Raw genomic sequence first — 5,944 nt, 5'->3', positions numbered from 1 at the left:
ACAAGAAGCAGAAGAGATCCTGTTCTTGCTGACTTTGAAACCTTCTTCAGAAGTGAGGTACCAGGAGTCAGAACTAGGTATTTGAAGTCACTAGAAGAAGATGAAGGAGTAAAAGATCAAGAAAAAGGTGCTCCTGCTAAAGTAGGCCGCAAGAAAACTTCTAGGGCTACTGCCTCAGAAGATGTTTCAGAAGCTGCTCCTCAAGCCGCTGAGAAGAAGGAAAGAAGGACCAAAAGAAAATTTGATCATCCTTCTGATAATCAGGTGAAGGTAGTTCAGAACGTAGCTGCTGCTACTGTTAAAGAGGTTGTTCCAGAAGAAGTCATCGCTAAAGTTGTTCAGGCTGTTTCAATTGATTTTGAAAAGAATAAGTAAGAGGCTGCTGAGAAAAAGAAGAAGTCGAATAATAATGCTGAAAATGTTAGAGTTGTTGAGAAGAAGAAAATCAGAAAAAGGAAGCTGATTTTAAATGACTCCGATGAAGAAGAGGCTGTTCAAGAAGCTGTGAATCAGCAGGAAGAAATCGTGCAAAGACCAACAACTCAAGCAGTTGAAGGTCAGTATGCTGTTGTCAATAAGAAGGAAGCTCTGGAATCTGCCAGAAGGAGAGAAATCTCTCGTGGAAAGGCAAAGATTGTTGAAGAGCAGAAGAGTAAGAAGCAGAAGAAGCTTGAGGCTGTGTTCGAAGCTGTTCAGAAGGTATCCAAAGGTATACATCTCTCTGAACCTGATTCTGTTCCTACTTTACGTTCAGAAGTTGCACCAACAGCTGTTGCCCAAACCCCTAAACCAGATAAAGCCCCATCAGAATCACCCATCAAAATTCACCTTCTCACACCTCCCACTTCTCCTGTAACCAAAATCCGTACTCCTCCTCCTTCACCCATTCCAGATTCTCCCATTCTTTCTCCTCCACCCTCAACCAACCTTGCTTCTGACCAGGTCCTTGATAATCCTGTTCTGGATATACCACCCCTACAAACTCTTTTTCCACCACACACAAATATATCAATTTCTCAACCTCCTCCCCATGCCAATTATGAACCCATTCCTTCCACCTCTCAAAACAACCCATGTGTTTCTGATCTTCCAGACTTTGCATCACATGAGCAATTGCTCCGTGATTGCAACTACACTCCCAAGCCTCGTCCTGAAGCTGAAATGGTAGTGTTAGATTCTGAGAACGAAGCAGAATCATCTTTTAGGTTGGATAGAGAACCTCAACCCTATTCTATCCCTAACCCTGACTCTCCAATAACCAAAATAAAATCCTGCCAGGAATACCCTATTAGTGTAATTTTTGAATCGGTAAAGAGGAATCTCAGAAGAGTCTTTGATACTCTCAGAATCGCTGAAAGTGCTGGCCTGAATGATGTTGCTATGCGAAAGTTCTGGAGAATCTTCCGAAGAAAAGCTGATGCTTGTTTTGAAGAACTTCAAGAAGCTTGTGTAGAATCTGCTCCACGGCCTCGTGGAATTCTGAGAAGTTATGAAGACTTCTGGTTTGCTCGTCTCGGAGGGAGATATATCTTTGAGGAGAAGAGGTTTGTGGATGAACTGGAAGAAGCAAGAATTGCTGCTGCAATGGAAGCTAATCCTTGCAGGGAAATTGTGGTCTGGAAACCTCAATATCCTGTTCTGCTCTGAGATTTCAGGACTCTCTTTGACTTTCTGAGGGAAAACCCTTCTAAGGAAGACCCAAGCTTGGTCATTCCAGAAGTTGTTGACCCACTAGAAGTTGAAGGTCCTTCTGCTCCTAGGAATCTTGCTGCCATTCTTCAGGCACTTGAGAATGGAGATTCTGAGGTTCCTGATGCAGAGTATGGAGATGCTTCTATGGAAGAAGCAGATGCTGATCATGTTGCTGAAACAATTCTTGTTGAGGAAAACCCTGCAAATGATCTGATCATGGAAGCTGCGGATCAGAATGCCATCCCCTTGGAAAGAAGTTGTGAAGCTTCTTCTGATGAACCTTCCCGTCTTGCAAGGACTTTAGAAGTTATTCAGAAGAACCAGGATGAGCAGAGATCAATCAACACTGAGTTTCGTGCTTTCATGGAAAGGCAGAATGAGAGCAACAGTGGGATTCATGATATGCTGGCCAAGATCATGTCGATGCTAGGGTCATCTTAGATTGAGTCTTAGACTGTTTCTTTTTGCTTTGCTGCATCTGTTTTTTCTTTGCATCTTCTCTTGCCCTTCCTCCTGTACTTCTGAACTTTTTATTTCTCTGTGCTTAATGAAACTTTATCCTTTTCTTCTATGTGTTTGTCGTGTTTTTCATCTGAATCTTTTATGTTTTTGATGTTATGACAAAAAGGGGGAGAAAAATGTGATAAATGATCTGATTTATTTTATCAGTTGCTGGGAGAAAGGCTCCACATTTCTAACAGAACTTGCAAAGTTCTATGTCTTTGAGTGTTGTCTTGCAGGAATTGAAGATCCTCTTTAAAAGCTCAACATGAGAAGCAAAGAGATGGGGAAAAGCAATTCTATAAAGAATCAAACTCTTGGAAATTGAAGCAAGCTGAGTGCTATAAAGCTTCAAGATTCAGAAGCAAGAAGGAAGAATGTTCTTATATTCTGATGATAGAATCTACTTTCATTCTTATTCTTTATATGTTCTGATGCATGTTTTAGTTACAAAATATGCTCTGAAACATTTTATGTTTGTATGCTCTGATACATAATTATATGTTCTGATACATATTTTATGTTCTGAATCATTCATGCTGACTTTTGTCGTTTAGTTTGTTCTGTAACATTTCAGGATGTAGAGATGCTCTGATGATGCTCTGGTACATTCAACAATGTTCTGATACAATCTAGCATGAAATGACTCAAGAAGATATTCAAGCTCTGAAGCTGTCCAATGGAAGCAAGAATCAGAAGCTATGAATATTCTGAAGATCTAGGAAATTCAAGTTCTGAAGCTGTCCTAAGGAAGCAAGAATCAGAAGCTGTGAATGTTCTGAAGATCTAAGCATATGTGAAAGTCTCTACTGAAATACTCAGGGAAGTCTTTTATTTATAAAAACTCTCCTAGTATTTATTTCAGGGGGAGATTATTTATCTCAGGGGGAGATTGTTAATCTCAGGGGGAGACATATTCACACATTGTCTATATGCTTGTGCTATAGCTGTGTAATTGTCTTTAGTCGTCTGATATTCTGATCGCAAATTCATATCATTTATGTATGTTTTTGTCATCATCAAAAAAGGGGAGATTGTTTGAACAAGATTTGTTCTAATCAATATTCTTAGTTTTGATGATAACAAGGATATGAATTTTGTATGAGATAATGTGGTATTCTAATACTATGCAATTTCCATTTCAGGAATTATACAAAGAGTAGGCACAAAATCAGCGCAAGAGGCAACTAACTCAGAAAGTTCAGCATGCAACATCAAAACATGGTCTGGCAAGACATCAGAAGATGGTCAAGCAGAATCAGAACATGGGTCTATGGAAGCATCAGAAGAACTTGAGATCAGAAGCAGAAGCACTGGAGTTCTCATGGTATCACGCTCAGAAGCACTTCAAGGTCAGAAGACAAGAAGGTGCTCTGCACCAAGCTGTTTGACTTGATGACATTCAAACGTTGTTTACACAAACATCAGATCAGAAGCAAGTACTAGACTGGCAGGCTACGCTGACTGACAAAAGGAACGTTAGAAGCTATTAAAGGAAACGTCAGTAGACACAGCGGAAACAAGGCTCGAGGTAGTTAACAAAAGAGTGAAACATTAAATGTAATGCTGTACGGAATACGCAAAGCATTAAATGCTCCCAACGGTCATCTTCTCAAGTGCCTATATATATGAAGTTCTGATGAGAAGCTCAACACAACACTTGCACATTAAACTGAAACGCTGTCAAATTCAAAAGCTCTCAAACTTCATCATCAAGCTCACTACATTGCTGTTGTAATATCTTAGTGAGACTTAAGCTTAAACTTTAAGAGAAATATCACAGTTGTGATTATAGCTTTTCAGAAGCATTGTAATACTCTTAGAATTTGTTTACATTAAGTTGTAAGAACTAGAGTGATCAGGTAGATCAGAATACTCTAGAAAAGTCTTAGAGGTTGTCTAAGCAGTTTGTTCCTAGAGTGATCAGGTTTTGATCAGGATACTCTAGAAGACTTAGCAGTTGGCTAAGTGGAAAACCATTGTAATCAAGTGTGATTAGTGGATTAAATCCTCAGGTGAGGTAAATCACTCCAAGGGGGTGGACTGGAGTAGTTTAGTTAACAACAAACCAGGATAAAAATCATTGTGCAAATAGTTTTTATCTTACAAGTTTTAAATCTACACTTATTCAAACCCCCCCTTTCTAAGTGTTTTTCTATCCTTCATTATTATTATAATCAAATGCAAAAGCCAAGTGATTCCCTCTTATGAGCACAAGCCTAAATAAACACATGAGCTAGTTGTCGCGGGCGAAAAATCGTATCTTTTTTTTCGGGATGAGATACCTGATGCCTTCTTTGGGCTCGAGTGCTCAAAAAAATGATTTTTCTTTTGTTCCGACCAAACTTTTTATTGTTTCCAAAGTAGGAAAAGGAAAAAAGCTGCAATAACCTAAAAAGTGGGGGAGAGATCTTTGGGTAAGAGGGTTGGTTATACGAAGGGAAGGTATTAGCACCCAACGTATCTATAGTACTCTATAGGATTCTTTATTGTTTTTCATTCTATGTTATGGTGGAGGTTCTGTTGTGAAATAGGTGGGACCTAAGGTGTTTGTTTGATTATGCTCGCAAAGATCATCGCGATCCTCTGCATACATATCCCCTATAGGGAATCAGAGCATCTGTAGCTCGGGGTCTACGGGTGCTAAGGTTTGAGTGGTTTGAGAGAGAAGTTTTGCTCGCCAAGGATACGACCTTGTGCCTACGTATTCTCAAAGGGATGTTGAGAAAGTCAGAGCAATCGTAGTTCCCACTTATGCTAGTGGAAGCAAAGGAAAAGAGACAAATGTCATCTAAATGTTCGATGTATCTAATCTATATCATCACATACATCTGTTTGTTTTTTGTTTGAAAATCTTTTCATTATAAGCCCTGGGCCATGCCACTTATGGTGCTTAGAATGATAAAGATGCTTTTTTAGCCAGCCTTGTGGCAAAAACTTTCAATGAAGTCAGCCTTGTGACAAAAAGTTTTGATTAATCAGCCAGCCTTGTGGCAAAAGTTTCAATGAAGTCAGCCTTGTGACAAAAACTTTGATTAATCAGCCAGTATGGTGGCAAAAAGATTGATTAGCCAGCCTTGTGGCAAAAAGAGTTATTTGATTGATTGATTGTTTGTGATGATATAGAAGAGATACTCCTATCATAGAGATGATAAATGTCTAATCTCCTAGGGTTTTTTGATTTGGATATTGGGGATGCTTATAAGAAGCCCGTGGGTCCTTGTACGAAGCCCAAGAGGAGGCTATCCGAGGGTCCTTGCATTGTAAGCCCAAGAGGAGGCTATGGGAGGGACAATCCAGGGTCCTTGCATTGTAAGCCCAAGAGGAGGCTATGGGAGGGACACTCGTTTGTACAAAGCCCAAGGGGAGGCATGGTATAGTTGGTTTGAGCTCTTAGAGCGATTTCACCGAGAAACCATACTCTATGTCCTAACCTAAACTAGTGAGATTCTTTGCACGAAGCCCAATAGGAGGCTATGGGGAACCTAGTGTTATACTAAGTTGAACAAGCACACATATCACACATATGAACAAACATGAACAAGTATGAACAAACATGAACAGGTATGAACAATTATATATATGACAAAGTGTGTGTATATAATGGAGTTTATGAAGGAAATATACCTGTAAGCATGATCCATTTGTATACACGGGGGCTCAGGACTTATACTCGAGGAGAGGTCCACTTGAGTTTATTCAAAGCTATGTAAACAGGTATTCACAAAAGGGCTTGGGACTTATACCTACA

This window comes from Vicia villosa, linkage group LG3 (genome assembly GCF_029867415.1).
Source record: "Vicia villosa cultivar HV-30 ecotype Madison, WI linkage group LG3, Vvil1.0, whole genome shotgun sequence".
Classification (NCBI taxonomy): domain Eukaryota; kingdom Viridiplantae; phylum Streptophyta; class Magnoliopsida; order Fabales; family Fabaceae; genus Vicia; species Vicia villosa.
The sequence above is the reverse complement of the archived record's forward strand: the minus strand, read 5'-3'. Positions refer to the sequence as shown.